This window comes from Suricata suricatta, chromosome 4 (genome assembly GCF_006229205.1).
Source record: "Suricata suricatta isolate VVHF042 chromosome 4, meerkat_22Aug2017_6uvM2_HiC, whole genome shotgun sequence".
NCBI lineage: Eukaryota > Metazoa > Chordata > Mammalia > Carnivora > Herpestidae > Suricata > Suricata suricatta.
Window position 1 is genome coordinate 75,119,368 of NC_043703.1, and position 18,940 is coordinate 75,138,307.

Consider the following 18,940-nt stretch of genomic DNA (forward strand, 5'->3'; position numbering starts at 1 on the left):
CATGGAGAGGGGAGCAAATACGCCCTTGGGTATTTTTCAGTGAGTGTGTCAAAGCCACTTGTAAGATGTTTTAACACTAACCAGTTAAGAAGAACTAAACTTGAGCAATGAATACTTTACAGAAGATTTTTGACTAAAGAAAAGTATTATAGCAAATCCTTTTCTCCTCCTGCCAGAGAGACAGAATTAAGATGAACCCACCAATGGTTGAAAATACTTGAAAATTAGCGGGAAGTAATCTTTTAACATGGTAATTGATATCTTTGCATTTGTTCTTAGTTTAAATTGTTTTCAAATTAATAATAAAATCTGTTAATTAGATCAACTTGCTTCTAATGGAGATACGTAAGTAATTTTGAAATATCAGTAGAATTGTGGCACATTTAGTGTTACCTAAAAAATTCTCAATGTTAAGTTGACAAGTCCCAGCTCTCTTTATGTTGACCTGAAAACAATCAGCCCACATTTTAAGCAAAAATGTGGAACACAGAGCAGGGAAGCCTGGATCCAGATGAAGGAGAGAGGATACATAAGTTGACTTGATCCTCAAGGGGGAGAGATTATTGACCACTTTTCACCCTGATCTAGAGTTGACTACAATCTGGAGTTCAAATAATTCATTCTTGCCCTAAAAACACTCACTCTGAGGCTATGCTTGCTTATTGTCCCTCACTCGTCACCCAGTTCTGGCACAAGATGTCTTCTAAGGACTATATTACTGAAATGATTTATTAAAATTTCATAAAAATCATGTATAAAACCATTATAATACTTACAAGTACATGGGAAACTAGTACTGTTTTCTTATTTGCTTTTTGCCCTAATTAGCTAAATAATACTTGGGAAATGACAGAATATCAAGATCAATAGATCCCTAAACAGTACTTTTGGATGGTTATTTTTGTGATATAATTCGCTTATCACAAAAATAACCAGATAGAAAACCAGAAATATGAGTTGCTATAAACACACAAATAGATTTGTTCTCTGGATAGCAGTCACTCTGTGCCAGCTGCTGTTCTAATTTTAACTGAGTTTTACCTTTATAGGGTAGGATTTTTTTTAAAGTTTATTTATCTTGAGGGGGGAGGAAGAGGAGGAGGAGGAGGAGGAGGAGGAGAGAGAGAGAATGAATACCAAACAGGCTCTGCAAACCATGAGATTATGACCTGAGCTGAAACCAAAAGTCAGACACTTAACCGAGTAAGCCACCCAGGTACCCTTAGGGTAGGATGTTATTATTGGCAATATCCAGAATTACAAAATTATGGATGCAAGGTAATGCTTTTCAGTACTTCCTCTACCCAATGCTCACACCGAGAATGCTATTTACTATAACCTAGATCTTTCTTTATTAACGGACACTGATTAGTGGTATGCCAGAGCAAAGAGTACATTGTTATGACTTCTGTGATGTCGACTCAATCCGTGGTGATCGCTGAAATTTATGGCACTTTAATTTCTGCACTCTCCAAGGACAATGGAATCTTGAGAATCAAAGCACCATGATCATCACGCAGTTCCTACATTTCAAATTAATCCCTGATTGGCTGCACATGGCACACGCTGTGTACCGATGCATGGACACATACAAGCAGCAGTTACACTATTTTTAATTTTTTACTAATCTAAAATAAATGGAAATCATTTTTGATTTGGCTTTAACAAATCAAATTGTGCTCTTTGTAAATCTTCAGGGGCTATTAAAATTTCCTTTGTGATACAGCGATGAGAAGGAAATGCTTTTAAACATTTCTAATTGGAAACTGGAAATTCTAGGAGGAAAGAAAATTTTGAAAGGTATTGATGGCCCAGCGGCTATTTTCTTTAGGGAAGAGAGAAATGATGGACTAGAATCAAATGTCAATCTAGTCCGTTTTTTAAATCCTAACCACACACTCATTACTCACTGCTTAGTACCTTCTCTGTTGACCAGAAGGCTTGGACCCAGTAAAAGCCTGCAAATTCTTGAATGGCGGTAGAGTTTCAAATTTGTCATTTTGAGAATAAACTGAAGAAAGCTTCATGCCCTTTGTTGCTTCTAAACTTGTACCTGTACTTTGATTTCTGTTTAGAATGTTTTTAGGTTTTTTTTTTCCCCCCTGCCTGGCAAACGTCTACTCTTTAATAATCACGTTTTCTTTAGTAGATACATTTCCGATCTTTATTGGTGGAGATCCATGTGCATGTTTGTGTTTGTGAGGCTATGTGTTTAAATTAACAATTGGAATAATTATTTACTGTTTGTTACCCACTTGGGACTTGTATTTAACTTTATATCATATCTTATCCTACTTTGTTGGATATTCTTTCATACATGATTTTGATAATAACTTATCCTATGATATACTGTAGCGCATTTAAACAGAATCCCCTAGTGTGGGAGATTCAGGTTGGTCTTAATTTTCTTTACTTTAATAAAATTGATATGGAAGTTTTTTATGTTTCTGTCTTTTTTATTTGGTATCTCTGAATTTTTATTCTAGGAAAGTTCTTCGAAAGAGAAATAGAGGTCAAGAGATATAGTAATTTTTTTTTGTTTTATTTATTTTTGAGAGAGTGAGAGAGAGTGTGAACAGGGGACTGACAGAGAGACAGGGAGACACAGAATCCAAAGACAGGTTCCACTCTCTGAGCTAGCTGTCAGCACAGAGCCTCATGCAGAGCTGGAACTCACAAACTGTGAAATCATGACCTGAGCTGAAGTTGGATGCTCAACCAACTGAACCACCCAGGTGTCCCAAGTAATTTTTAAAACTTGTGGTACTTATAGCCAAAGAGCCGATAAAAAAGATGTATCTTGAGGTACTCTATCAGCAGAGGATGAGCTGGAAATATCTTTGGCAATTCGATATGTGAAAAATTGCATTGCTTTGTACTTTTAACTTAATCTTTTTGGTTTGTCAACAAACCAAAACCAACACCTTTCATGTATAAATTTGCTTTTTGTTTTAAAGTTTTGTGACTCATTTGATGTTCTTTGCTCATTTCTGTGGGACTCGGTTTTAATTTTCTAAGTGCCATTCATATAGAAAAAACTGTTTCTGTCATGTCCTTTGAATCTTCTTTATTACTATTTTGAATTTCTGTTTGCTTATAAAATGATTTAAATATACATCTTCGCACATTTTTATAGAGTCAAAGGCCTGTCTCAGCATTATTTGCTGTAAACACTGTTGCTGGTCATCAGTATATGCCACCAAAACAAAAGAAGGGACCAAAAGATACTGTGTATCTCCCGATGGAAGAACCATATACCAACTCTCTTTCCTGTAGCCAAGTGAAGCCCTGACATTCACTCATTCCCAGATAGGTTTCCAAGAGCTGATTTCATCCAAAGACATGCTTTATTTTTCAAAATTGAAACAAAATAGTATTGGCACTATTACCATTATTATTTTACATGCTTTCATTGTTTTGTTAATGAAATACAATGTGAAAAGATAGAAAGAAATCAACATTGGAAAAATAAGAACACATTTTCTGACTTTGTATTTATTAATTGTATATGCAGAATAATCAAAATTAGCTAAAACAATCACTAAGGTAAAATTCAATAGCATTTCTATGCACCCTTAGTAACAAGCTGGAAAGTATGTTTAAAGTGGCATTTTATTGTTCTTACATGCATTATTAAAAAGTTTAATTGAGTATGATAGTGCTATGCAGTAATATATTTTAGCATCTGCTCACTGATCCCTATAAATTACTTTAAGTGAATAAGAAAATGCTCTATGTTCTTAATGGCTTTATTCAGCAGATACACATTACCTACTTATTTTTATATCCTTGGAATATTATGATTAAAATTAGAGGACATAAAGTTAACATACAAAGTTAGCAGCATTTCTAAACACTAACAATGAACAATCTGAAAAAGAAATAGAAAAAATATTCCATTTATAATAGCATCCAAAAGAAGAAAATGCTTAGTAATAGATTTAACCAAAGACGCAAAAGATTTGTATAATCAAAACCACAAAAGACTTTCATTTAAAGATTTCTATTTAAAAATACATAGGTACATAGAAATATATCATGAATTCATGGTTGGAAGATTTAATATTGTTAAGCTGACAGTACTGTCCAAAGTGATCCCCCGTTTGAAAGCAATCCATACCAGAATTGTACTGATTTTACATTTTACAGAAATAAAACATCCACTATAAGATTCATAGGGAATCTCAGAAGACTCAGAATAGGCAAAACGATCTTGGAAAGAGGAAAATTGGAGGAGTCACACTTCCTGATTTCAAGCTCACTATAAAGTTGTAGTACAACTAGGTTACCTGTCATCAGAACTGAAATATAAGAGAAAGGCCAGAAATAAACCCACGCTTATTTGGTTAATTGATTTTCTTAAAAAAAATTTTTTAAATGTTTATTTATTATTGAGACAGAGAGAAACAGAGCATGAGCGGGGGAGGGGCAGAGAGAGAGGGAGACGCAGAATCGGAAGCAGGCTTCAGGCTCTGAGCTGTCAGCACAGAGCCCAACACGGGGCTTGAACCCAGTAACGTGAGACCATGACCTGAGCCAAAGTCAGATGCTCAACTGACTAAGCCACCCAGGTGCCCCCAGTCAATTGATTTTCAATAAGGGTGCGGTGATCATTCAATGAATTCAGGACAGTCTTTCTTTTTGTTTGTAAGAAAGATTCACTTTCAATTGTGAAATCCAATCGTTTGTACATTGTTATGCTTTATGAAGGCATTTTGACACTTGTCTGTTTCATAATGTTAATGGGATTAACTTCTTTTTTCAAAACAATTTAATTTCAGTCTAGTTAACCTACAGTGTTATATTAGTTTCAGGTGTACAATATCGCAACTCAACAATTCTGTCCGTTACCCAGCGCTCATCATGAGAAGTGTCCTCTTACTCTCCACTTATTCTCCACCTATACCACCGGTTCCCCAGCCCACCTCCCCTTCGGTAACCATTTATAGTTAAGAGTCTGTTTTGGGGGTTGACTTTTTTTATCCTCTTTCTTTGTTTAATTTTTCATATGTGTGAGATCATAGGGTATTTGTCTTTCTCTGGGTTTTTTATTTTGCTTTGCACTGTACTCTGTCTGCTCAACACGTTCCGTTTGGGTTGCTGTAAATGGCAAGGTTTCATTCTTTTTTTGGCTGAATAATATCCCATTGTCTATACGCACCACATCTTCTTTATCCACTCATCTACTGATGGATGCTAGCACCTTTTCCATAATCTGGCTGTTGTAAATAATGCTACAGTGATCCTCTGGGTGCACATATCCTCTTGAATTAGTGTTTTTTTATTCTTTGGGTAAATATCCAGTAGTGTGATTACTGGATCATATGGTAGTTCCATTTTTAAGTTTTTGAGGAACCTCCACACTGTTTTCCACAGTGGCTGCCCCAGTTTGGGTTCCCACCAACAGAAACATGCTCTGTGTCTCTCTATCTCAATAATCCTTGTCCACATCCTGTCAATACTTGTGTTTTTGATTTTAGCCATTCTGACAGGGGTGCAGTGATATCTCATTGTGGTTTTGATGTGCATTTCCCTCATGATGAGTGATGTTAAGCATCTTTTCATGTATCTGTTAGCCATCTGTATGTCTTCTTTGGAGAAATGTCTGTCCATGCCTTTTGTCCATTTTTAAATTGGATTATTTGGGGGTGTTTGGTGTTGAGTTGTGTAGTTTCCTTATAAATTTTGGATACTAACCCTTTATTGGATATGTCATTTGCAAATATCTTCTTCTATTCCTGAGGTTGTTTTTTAGTTTTGTTTATAGTTTCTTTCGCTGTGCAGAATCTTTTTACTTTGAGGAAGTTCTAATAGTTTATTTTGCTTTTGCTTCCCTTGCCTCAGGAAACATCTCTAGAAAAATGTTGCTACTACCTTTGTCAGAAAAATTACTGCCTGTGCTCTCTTTTAAGACTTTTATGGCTTCAGCTCTTACATTTAGGTCTTTCACTAATTAATTTTGAGGGTTTTTTTTAAATATAGTGTAAGAAAGTGGTCCAGTTTCTTTTGCATGTAGCTGTCCAGTTTTCTCTACACCATTTGTTGAAGAAACTGTCATTCTTCTACTGCATATTTTTGTCTCCTTTGTGGAAGATTAGTTGAAAATGTAATGGTAGGTTTATTTCTGAATCCTCTCTTCTCTCTGTGTCTATTTTTGTGCCAGTACTATGCTGTTTTGATTACTACAGCTTTACGGTATATTTGAAATCTGGGATTGTAATACTTCTAGCTTTGTTTTTATTTTTTAAGATGCTTTTGGCTATTTAGGGTCTTTTGAAATTCCATATACATGTTAGGATTATGTGTTGCAGTTCTGTGAAAAGTGCTGTTGGTATTTTCATAGGGATTACATTAAATCTGTAGAATGTTTGGGTAGTATGGATATTTTAATAACACTGGCTCTTACAATCCATGAGCATGGGATGTATTTCCATTTGTTTGTGTCATCTTTAATTCCTTTCCTCAATGCTTTATAGTTTTCAGAGTATAGTTATCTCACCTCTTTGGTGAAGAGACAGTCTTATTAATGAACAGTGCTGTGAAAACTGAATATCCACATGCAAAAGAATGAAGTGGGACTCTTACCTTACATCTTATACAAAAATTACCTCAAAATAGATCAAGGACACAGAGTTAAGGGCTAAAACCAAAAAATTCTTAGAAGAACACATAAAGGAAAAATCTTTATGGCACTGCAATTGGCAATGATTACTTTCATATGACAGCAAAAGCATAGGTAACAAAAGGAAAAATAGATTGGACTTCAAGGCCAAGTCCTAATCAAGTTATCAGTGTATTAATAACAATTCCACTGGTACTTTATTAATAAGGAACAAAATATACAATTCAGAAAAAATGTTTTTTTCTCATCCAGATTGCTCTTTTCCATAGTGGTTTGAGAGTAGGTTTCCAAGAGGGAAAAGATAATATTTTATTCATCTGTGTATTTTCAGCACCTCAGACCTAGTAGCCATTTACACAGAAAAAACAAAGAATAAAGGAGCTTGCACAGATGGATGCAAACTGCATTTGTAAATACAGATCTACACACACACACACACACACACACACACACACACACACACACTGAGATCATCTGTGGATAATTGCTACAGACAAACCCCTGGAAAATCTATGGTATTTTTCAACCACAGGTGATAAACTTATTTTTGATGTTTTTTTCATATGAGGTAAATACCTTAAGGTTGACACAGTTGATTGACCATCGATTTCAGAAAGCATATATTAAGTTTCCAACACTCCTAAGTGCTAATTTTCATCTCTGCTCTAATGGAATGATTCTTGGGGCATTTAAAGGAAGGCAAAGAAATATACATGTTGACTGGGCCACTCCAACTGCTGTCCTTTATCTTAGTAAACTATTTTTTTCTTTCCAAAAGGAACACTATAGATTTTGCTAATATTTCACTGGACTTCAACTTCTCTTTCCTAGTACTTGGTCAGTGGATGAAAGGCAGTATTTTACTCACCCCTACTCAACCAGCACCATCTCTTTCTTTCTCTAACACTTAACCTCAGTCCCTGCATTTTTAATTTTCCAATAACTCCAGATTTCCAGCCTTTCAGATGGCTGATGTACACCCAACTCTTGGTGTCTAACCAAGATGTAGTTCAACTACCATAGTGATACATAATTTCAATACTCTAAATTAAGCATGAGAATCTCAGTACAGAATAACATGCCAACTGACCTGGAAAATTTACAGTACTGCTAAATTATTTTTTAAGAACTAAAACATTAGAACCATAAAACCTATTAATTAAAAAACTTTTTTTCCTATATCTTCAGGCTTATACTTGACCTTGTAAATTGTTAACTAACCAAAATTTTAATGAAGTGGAAATAATCGTAACAGAGTATGCCTTCAGATAACAAATGAGATTCATTTTTAACATTCAACCTAAAGTTCCATTTTTCTTTAGTTTTTGAATTGTTGTCAGTGAATAAATAAATCCTACCTGGTGTGAACATCATTTATTACCAGGAAACAGATGTTGGAAAAGGTTAATGAATTCCTAATGGATTAACAAACACAAACCAAAAATGATTGCTATACAGTAGCGAATTATCAAGTCTACTTCATATATCTCAGTACATATTATAGTACTAACCAGTGGCAAGAATAAAGTAGGTGTTTAACAACGATGCTGAAATCAAATAAATAATGTTAGTTAGAATTAAATAATAATGATAAATAAAAATTAATTGCTGTAACTGGGAAAGCTTTTCCTCTTCAAGGGAACAAGTGATGGATATTTGAACATTTTGAAGATTGTAGAAAGTTTTTTTGTTTGTGTAGTTAAATTTGCTTTGCGGGTTGTAAATATAGAAGATTTTATTTTACATTTAATAGGGACATTGTCTTACAATTTATGTAATGAATTAAAGCTTTTTAAACATCATAAGACAGCTGGTACCTATAATTAAAAACAATTTTGACAAATGATTGAAAAGAGCAACTATGGGTCTGAAAACAAACAATGCAACTTCTTTAACTGATCATGTTAGCTTGTTTATATTTGTGATTTGCCTTGTATTGGTTTCATTTCTTTAGATGACCTTTCTCATTTAGTAAATCTCTTGAGAGAGGGAAAGAATGTAATTGGCAATTCACTTATGTATTCATATTTCTAATTCCTATTCACAGTTGGGCTAAAAAATATAAAACTTTGCTCTTTTTTATGACAAAAAAATTTTAGTCATTGTTGATTTTAATAACATTATCTTTAGAGAGGGATACTAGATGATTTCTGAGTGAGAATTAGAGAATAACAATGTAATGAAATAATAAATTTAATTTATAAAACATTTCTGAATAATTGGACATTCTAGAGGATTTTCAAATAAATGACGTGGGTCACCTGGGTGGCTCAGTTGGCTAAACATCTGACTCTTGGCTTTGACTCAGATCATGATCTCACTCTCACAGTGAGTTTGAGCCCCACCTCCAGCTCCATGCTGTGGGTGTGGAGCCTGCTTGGGGTTCTCTCTCTCCCTGTCTCTCTGCCCCTCTACTGCTCAGACACACACTCTCTCTCTCTTGAAATAAATAAACTTAAAAAAATTAAAAAATAACAATAAATGACATAATAAAATGACCAAAGGGTTTCTGGATCTGACTGGGGATAAGTTCAGAGACAAGCATTACAAGAAAAGACCACCACACTGGGTATTGTTGGAAATGTATGAGTAAATTATTGCAATGGAGCATTGGAAGGTGAAACCACAAGGTGCTGGGCACTGCAGTGAAGACTTCTGGAAGAGAAGAAGGGAAAGGCCGGACAAATGAGTTAGGAGTGGCCTAGAAAATAGAGGCCTTGATCAGCTCATTGTGTTAGCTGGTAGAGAGCTGGACCTAAAACACTGAAAGAGTTTAGACTTTGAGTCTTTGTAAAGTTGTACAAATTCTCTGAGCCCCTCTGGGCCTCAACTTTCTCACTTATAAAATTTGGTAAATAACATCTGACTTGGAAGTTTGCTAAATATTATGTGAGATTACAAATGTAGAAACATGAGGACAATGTTTGAACCCAAGAAACTCCATAAATGGCTATTGTAGTAGTACTTTTTGTGGAAATAGTTGAAAAACATGCAAATAATTTTTCTTAATGTGAGAGTGAAACAAAACCTTTAAGTTAATGTTTTTTGTTCAGAGTAAAAAATATTTTGAAAGATATGCTTCAAAAATAAACTTTTGGGGTGCCTGGGGGGCTCAGTTAGTTGATTGTTCTACTCTTCAGCTCAGGTTGTGATCTCATGGTTTGTGGGCTTGAGCCCCACATCAAGCTCTGTGCTGACAGCTCAGAGCCTGGAGCCTGCTGCAGATTCTGTGTCTCCCTCTCTCTCTGCCCCTTCCCTGCTTGTCCCTGTCTCTCTCAAAAATAACTAAACATTAAAAAAAAATAAACTTTTAAACATCATGATAATATTGATCATAGACAGAAATGATATATGTAAAATATCTTGAAATTTGCAGGATTAAATTGAAAGTTGACCAAGTTCAAGTGATATTAATCCAGCAAGGCTTCCTTTATTTAAAAAGTTTTTTTATGTTTATTTATTCATTTTGAGAGAGAGAGTGAGCAGGGAAGGTGCAGAGAGAGAGGGAGAGAAAGAATTCCAAGCAGACTCTGTACTGTTAGCACAGAGACTCATGTGGGGCTTGAACTCATGAACCATTCAATCATGACATGAGCCCAAATCGAGAATCAGATGTTTAACTGATTGAACCACCCAGGTGCCCCTAATCCAGGAGGCTTCTGAAAGAAATGTATTCTCAACAAGTTTCTCTCTTTCCTTTTTTCTCTTTCCTTCCTTCCTTCCTCCCTTCCTTCCTTCCTTCCTTCCTTCCTTTCTTTCTTTCTTTCTTTCTTTCTTTCTTTCTTTCTTTCTTTCTTTCTTTCTTTCTTTCTTTCTTTCAAGGGAGAGAGAAAATGAGTGGAAAAGAGAGGGAGAGAAAGAGAGAGAATCTTAAGAAAGCTCCCAACACTCAATATGGAGCCCAATGTGGGGCTTAATCCCACAACACTGGAATCATGACCTGAGTTGAAATCAAGAGTTGGATGCTCAACCAACTGAACCACCCAGGCACCCCTCTTCTCAAGAAGTTTCTTGAAGGGGTGGTATTATGATTCAGTGAGATTTAGATTATATGTAGTCAAAGCAGAGAAAACAGTATTAGTGGAGGCCCAGATTTTTAAAGAAGAATGACACATAAGAGTTAGGGCATAAAGTAATGTCTGGCCCCATTAATTTTAAATTTCCTTATTTAGTCATAGAAACTCGTTCCCAGGGTTAGTGATTCTTTGCTATCCATTTTGAAAAAATTCTGTCAAAATACTCTTGGATGTGCTTACATCTTGGCTAGGGTTCTAGAAACTCATCTTTAGGATCTGGGAACCCTGCATGCTTTTGTTTTGAATCAATGTCCACTGGTTTAGGTATATCTGATTCTAAATTCCACGCATTGTCGTGTTTTTGTTATTCGTTCTATAAACGAGGTGTATGGGCCAAGCATGAATTGTGGTCCTGGCATTGTATTTTATGTTTACTTGTTAAATATTTTGTCTCCCACCCTGGGGCAGTTAGTCTATCTTGTTCGCTGGCCCATGTTAGATTTCTGTAAATATTTAACAAAAAAATAAATGAACTTTTAATTTGCTTTGTAGAACTGTCCATAAAAACAATGGACCACTGGCAAAAATTGGACTCTGAAACCATCCAAAGATCTTTGAATTAAGACCAATGGCTGAAACCCTGTAAGGACTGTGAGCTTCGTGGTATTTTCACCTCCTGCCTTATTGCCACCCTGTCGCCCCTTCTCCTCGGTACCCCTGAAAGCACCACCTTACAGCTATGGGAGGTGTGAAAATGAGAAGCTTAACAGAAACTGGAGGTGAAGGTAGGGCTTGGAGCTCCTTAAAAAGCCTCACCCCAGAGGTGGTCACTGTCGGATCGATTTGGCCACTCACTGGAAAGGTCAGTTCTCAGGGCTTCTCTATTCCATCAGACTCTGAGCTTACTGTGTGTGTACCCTATCCCCCAATGTGACAGTTGTGTAACATCCTGCTCACTGCCTGAGGTCACCATCAAGTTGGGAACTAATAAGAAGTTCACTGACAAAACTTAAAATGAAAAATTGGGTAATGAGATGATCTAGGGGGCCTTGAAAAGCTCTTGCACCTTCCTGAGAATCTAAAAGACCACAAGCAGGTGTAAGACTGTATGCATGGCCAACAAACACATGAAAGGGCCCCAGTCAGTCACCTCTGGATGACCTTGAAGTTATGGATAAACAGGGAGTGAAGGCTAGTGGAGAGTTGTAACCGCGTGCTGGAGGGTGCCAGGCCCCTCCCTGCATGGGGCATAGAAATCTAGCTTTTTCCTCCTTTCTCTGTATTCTGGGCTCAGAGATTACACTGTGTCTCTATGTGAATATGAACAGTTAACATTTACCTTTTAAAAAAGAAAGAAAGAACAACCTTAAGAACTGGGGTTATGGTAGGTCAGCCCAGTGTGGCTTTGAGATGTTTGGGTGGGGTAAGTGCTCATTTTGACACCCTGGCTTCTCCTTTGGCATGGTTGGTTAATTGTGATGCTTAACAGATACCCAGCAGTTGAGGATGGCACTTTTGAGCCCTGGCACTCGATGGGAGAACCTGTAGGTTCTTATTTGGAATGGACATGCTCTTGTAATTTTGTTCCTGTTTATTTTTAAATTTTGTTTCACTGGAAAGGAAAGATGATTGTCAATACAAGTTGCTTTGTTAGAACAAAACTAAATGTGTCTGCACACAAAAAGGAGTTCAGTAGCATTTTGTAACCACCTGCTTCTCTAATTCTCTTTAGTTTCTTATTCAAACTCTGACCTGTTTATGTCTGATCAGTGATTTTCTTGCATAGATGCCTCTGGAAAAAGTGTGGAAAATGATTAGTGTCCTGAAATTACTCACAGTTCAGTCCTTAAGATACAGTATAATTATCAACTTATTTCTGTTACTTTGTTTGAAATTTCCTATTACTGTATCCATTTGCTACCACATAGTTCTGGACAAATGCTAAAAGCTATTACAGGTTATCTCACTTTCTCCTTAAGACTTTTCAAGACAAAACTTTGAGAATGTCTCATTCCTGATATTTTGCATTTGAGGAGAGAAGTTAAGGAAAGACTGGGGAGAGAAAAAATAAAGAATAGAAAATGTAAAGACACCTTATATCTTTTAGTGAAAAAATAAATAAAACATCCATGGTTAAAGGTAACTCCTAGGTTTGAATGTAAAAGCCAGTAAAAAATATGGCTTCCACTTTAACAGTGAATAAAGCTGGGTGAACTGCAAAATCATAGCTCTGTCCTTGTGTTGAGCCCATGAAAGCACTGTGGTCTCTAGGCCACCAAGTAAGCAAGTGGTGAGCATTCCGGAGAAGGTTAGTTCTTTCTCTTCAGGGAAGCAGGTGGTGGACTGCCTGGCTCTGGCTGGGCTTGGAGGAAGGGGTGGTGTCATCCAAGATGGTTAAGAAGAAAGCAGCTGAGGTGCTGACCAGTTTTTAGAGGCCAGGGAGGCCTAGAGGGTCTGTCCAGGATCCATAAGGGGTGTCACACTGCCTTGCCCCCTCTTTTCCCTAAGAGGGTCATAATACCTGTACCAGAGACCGAGAAGGCCCCAACCCCACCATGAACCTTGTACCGAGTAACAAGCAATAACAGGTGGCCCCTGGAGGAAGAGCAAGAAATTGGAGAGGGACCTCATGGTGGCTCACCAGCCCTTTCTGAGGCATCTAGGAGAGGATCCGCGGCTTTGGGAATGGAGACGTAACTGTGATCCTAAAATAAATGTAGGATGAGAGTGTAATATGTGATAGGTGTGTTAACAAACAAGACAAAGTATGTATACTAATTACGTGAGTAGTTTTGAGACTTGTTAAACGAGCACATGTATGTTGAACATAGATAAGTAGGGTCGAGTAAGGACCTGAAATTCCTGAGGCATCACATATTCTTGCCTTGTTAGCCACCTGTTGGCCAGACCCATTGTGGGCCAGAGTAGCCTCTGCTGAAATCTGTAGCAAGAAATGAACCACCGCTCAGCAGCGTAGGGGTGAGCCAGTTACTGACCTCTTGGTCTCCCAAGAGTGAGAATCTGCCAGTCTTTTCTCTTTCTTTCTCAGTGCATGTTTCCCATGCTTTGAGTAAACATGGGATTCCAGTGATTTCATTTTAGCTCTAATGCTCTCTGTTCTGCTGTCATGTGTTATGCTGCCTGGGCATGTATGCGAAGTGATTGTATGTAAACTCAAGTTAATGTCCCGCTGTGACAGAGCTTTACAGATCAGAGATGCTCTATATTCTGCCCTGTGCAGAAATAAGACAACCAAGAACCATGGAGGAAGGGACAGATGATACAAAGTAGAATATGCCCACAGTGCCTCACACATAATAGCTGGCAGGAGAGCGTGTCCTCCACAACTGGCTAAACAGGTAGCAGAGTTTCAGCATGTTTAAGAAGGCAAAGGGAAATCCTGAGAAAACTAATGTCGGTAAATTGGGTCAGCGGGGTGGGGGGGAAAGACAGTCAGCGAATTTTCTAGTTGCTCTTAATAAAGAATAAATGCATTCTATAGAAAGAAAAAAGGAAGTAAGACTATAAACTATAACAATAAAAGTTACTCTAAGAACAAAAACAATACAATCGATCTGAAATAGAACTAAAAATAACCAAAACGAAGGAAACAGCCTTCTAAGGTATGCATATCTATGACCAATTTGCATAACATAAAATATGATAGACCCAAGACCCAACATGTCAGTTATATCAATATATTACAGCAGGTTTAAATTACCTATAAAAATAAACGTATTCAGACTGAATTGTAAAGCAAAATGTAACCTGTTCTGTTTAAAAAGGCACATCTAAGACCATGTTTTCAGGAAGGTTGAACACAGAAGTACATACACAGGTATGCCAGGAAAATGAAAATAAACAAGAACATATGTTATTATTTTATAAGTCAGGTAAAATGCATTAATCAAAACAAAGAAATATTATGCTAAAACGTATAATTCACACAATAAAGATGTGACAGTTTTGAATATCAATGCATCAAATAAAAGCAATGAGATTTATGTAACAGTTATTAAAGAATTTTCAAAAAATTATAAACTGTTTTACTCTTCTCTTAATCCAAGATAGATCAAGCAGCTAAGAAAAAGTAATGATATAGGAGAGATAAGCAAAATAACCAATAAACTAGAATAAAAGTTAAATATATTTTACTTTCTACCATAATTGATAAGAACATTTATTTTCAAGTATATATGTAATAGTCATGAAAATTGAACTTATAATTGGACACAAAAGTGTCTTAATGCATTCTAAGAAGTGGAATTAATCTAGGCAGCATTCTTTTATGTCAATATAATGAAACTGGAATTTTATTTCACAATTCATCACAAAAATGGCCTTTCACCTAATGCCGGAGGCCCGCTCCAGGCGGTCCAGGGCTCCCTGAAGGGGTAGCGGTGGACCGGAAAATGAAGAAAGATTCACGCAGTTTCCTACTTGGTCCAGCCTAGCATCATCTTCTTCTATCATCTCCTCTTTATTATCTCCTGTCTCGCCAGGTTTGGGGCCTTTATTTATAGACTTATGACTTATAGATTATAGCGGAGTTTTTACAAATAATTCTCAGTGATAAAGATGCTTTGAAAAGGGTGCAGAAACAGGTTTTACAGAGGCATTTCTTCAGAACTATTCTAATTACAATAAGGTAATTTACACATCATAGGATAACAGGATGTTCTCAGTGAAAAGCAGATAACATACACATTTGTTTGAACCACTAGTAAGTCTTACAACTAAGAAGATAGCAGGATGTTTTCAGTGAGAAGCAGATAGCAAACACATTTTATAACAATAACGCTAAGATTCAGGCAGAAATAGGGCTAGGAGGCATTCTATTTGGCTCACTAGAGGAAGAATACATTCATGATGGTTAGTAAGTAAACCTTTTGTCAACCTTGTTCTTTGAGGTTGCAGGTTTAAGCGCCCTAGGCGCCCTAGATGAGCCCGTCTTTGAATATGAGTTTAAGTTGTAACTACTCTTACCCATCCTCACAATGGGCACCCTATTAGCATATGTATGCGCAGTAACTTGTGCCTGGCTCTTGTTTGTTTCTATTTCATAAGTTAGGCTTTTTATCTCCAGGCCAGGGTAAACATTATGCTTGTGTTCTTTAACCCCCTTTATTTTCATGTCTTAAGTTTGTGAAGCTCAATAGAAGAGCCTTTTGACAAACATCTCCAGTGCTTTGTTTAACTTCCTCCTTATAGAGGTGGGAATATGCTTCTTCCCATGAGGTTTCTGGGGAATATAGGTCTGATTTGGAACATTGTGAGGCCTAATCAATAGCAACAGGCTTAATTTTACACGAGCAATCAGCTAACAGAAGGAGATGCCAGCTTCCGTCACCTGTGGCAGGAGCCGTGCTACGTCTACCATTTCCTTACTGTGACCCTGTCATCCAGCAAGGCTGGTGCGGTTCCCAGCAACCTAAAATTTGAAAATATTCTTAATAAATTATACTTGAAAATACACAAAAAAAAGCAATGAGTTTTTAATTTTTTTTAAACATTTTTATTTATTATTGAGAGACAGAGAGAGTCAGAGCATGAGCGTGGGAGGGGCAGAGAGAGAGGGAGACACCCGAATCTGAAGCAGGCTTCAGGCCCTGAGCTGTCAGCACAGAGCCCAATACGGGGGCTCAAACCCACAAACTGCAAGATTGTGACCTGGGCCAAAGTCAGACATTTAACCCACTGAGCCACCCAGGTGCCCCAGCAATGAATTTTTAGAAAATGACAATAATGAAGGCAGCATGTAATCAAAACTATGAAAAATAATAAAGTAATACAAAAAGAAAACTCATAGCTTTTAACACAAACATGAGATTAAGAAACTGAAGGAAAATAAACTAAACACTTAGTTAAATATATCATTAAAAGTACATGAAATAAATAAGTAGGTAAAAGAAGAAGAAAGGAATGAAAAATAATCAGAAATATAACAAAAATTAGTAAAAAGGAAAGGCAGAAAAGCTGGGAGTTTTTATCCACAAAAATAATGATCTACTATTCACATGCAGATTCAATACAAAAGGGAAAAGCCCAAACTCACAAAGGAAGAATTCACAGGATAGATAATGAAAAAAAATAAGGAAATTTTTTAAAAATCATGAAACAGCTTTGCATAACTCAGTGAAAATAAACTTCCATCTCGGTATACACATTTTTTTCTAGGAAAATATAATTTAATGAACCTGACAATAAAGGATGAAAAGCTGAAGTGTATTTTTATTTATATTATATTTATATTTATAGAAGGTAAAATTAAAATCATCAACGAACTACTCCTCTGATTTTGCAACTAAAGGTAGGCTAAGATTCGCAGGCTAATTTAACCAAATCTTTGAAATGCCAATAATTCCAGTAATGTTTAAAACAGTTCTAAAGCATTATGACTGAAAAACTTTTAATTTTTTAAGTAAGTGGGTATAATATAGATACCAAATTCTAATAATGATTGTATAACATGGAAATTTATATGTTGGTATTATTTAAGAATATCGGTGCAAAAGTCTTTTTAAAAAAGAATTCCAAAGCACAAGAATTATATATTTTAACCAAATTGGTTTTATTCCAGTATAATTCCAATACAACTTTATTTGAAATATATAATTATATAAAATTACAATATAATTTTAACCTTATATTGGTGGTATTAGTCAATAAAATTTTTAGTGTGAAATTACCTAAGTACCTCCCAAATTTACTTGAACGAATTTCTTGGAGTCAATTTGACATTACTATCTGCGTACTTATTTTTTTTTTAAACAGATTGTATAATTGAGTTTTTAGATTTAAATCTTAGGAAGACGTTTTAAAAAATCCAAGTTAGTTCTGTCAGTCTGAGACAGTTAATGCCTTCATTTGTTTTCCAGGGTAGATTTGACTGTAGAGCTTTACTTAGTCATTATAATTTATTGTCCATGTTATTACTGTGTTATCCTCATTTGGAGATGAGCATTATGACCTGTTTAAGCATATTGCATTTAATTATCTTCTATATTTCATTCTGAGAAGCACTTACATTAGAGTTGATTGATAAAAACTAGTGATTTGCAATGGAATAATACAGTGTCTTTGAGGTCAAATCTGGACATTGCATTTGCAACGTTTTCCTGTGTAGCATTAGCTACTAGCTATGATAATGGTCTCTCTTGGAGATATACCTTCTCTAGGAACAAAACCACCCTTAAAAAGGAAAAAGACAGAAGTAGGGCACAGGTTAAGAGGATTTGAGTCATATTTATGGAGCCTATAATGTAGAAAAACCACCTATGTGGACAAATGTATAGTCAATGCTTGAGCTACGTGGTGGTTAGGCGTGCATAGCCTACTGTTGACCAGAAGCTTTACCTATAATATAAATTGTTGATCAACATATATTTTGTATATTATGTGTATTATATACCGTATTCTTACAGTAAAGGAAGCTTAAGAAAAATGTTATTAAGAAAATCACGAGGGAAAAGAAAATACACTTTTAATACTGTACTGTAAAGATTCCGTGTATCAGTGAACCTGAACAGTTCAAAACCATGCTGTTCAAGGGTAAACTGTATCACACATTCTTTTCAAGAGAAGAGCTAACAATGTAAGCAGCCATGATCTAATTCTCCCAAAGAGAGAGGATAGATAAGTGGGATGTCACCGATTAGCAGCTGGAGATGTGTTTAAGTTTGGAGCCAATTTCTTCTGGTTGTTTTACTAAAATCAGCCAACAAGCAACCGAATCACTGATGATTTCATAAATGACAAGTATTTAATAAGCGCCTAGCCCCTGTTCAGCCTCATGATGTGTATGGTGATGGACTCATTAAAGCATTAATATTATGACACGGTGTTCAGTTGTAAAAAAGGGCGACATGACTGGAGCCATTTTAAAACATGGCTGGAGACATCACTACAGAGAAAGCTGTCCTCCCATCGTTGTTTGAACTGGGCCACAGCCTTTAGATGGGGCACAGTGGCAACGGTTTTAGGCAGCCATGTGAGAAGTCACCAGGAGAACTGATGTCCTGATCACAAGACTCAGTTGTAGACTTTCTGGAGATAAAACCAGCAGATAATCAGCACCTAATGCAGAGAGTAGTGGAGTTTGTTAACAATCACAGAAAAACTTTTCTTTTTCTTTTCTTCAACTCATATAAATGCCCACCTCTCTTTTCCTCATAAAAACCCATTGCTTTCACCATATAAGTGGGGATGCTCTTTGGGTATCTACCTGAATCCATGTTCCAAGAATTGCAAGTCTTTAATCACAAATAAATGTTCGTTTGCTTCTCCTTGGAAACTCCTTACC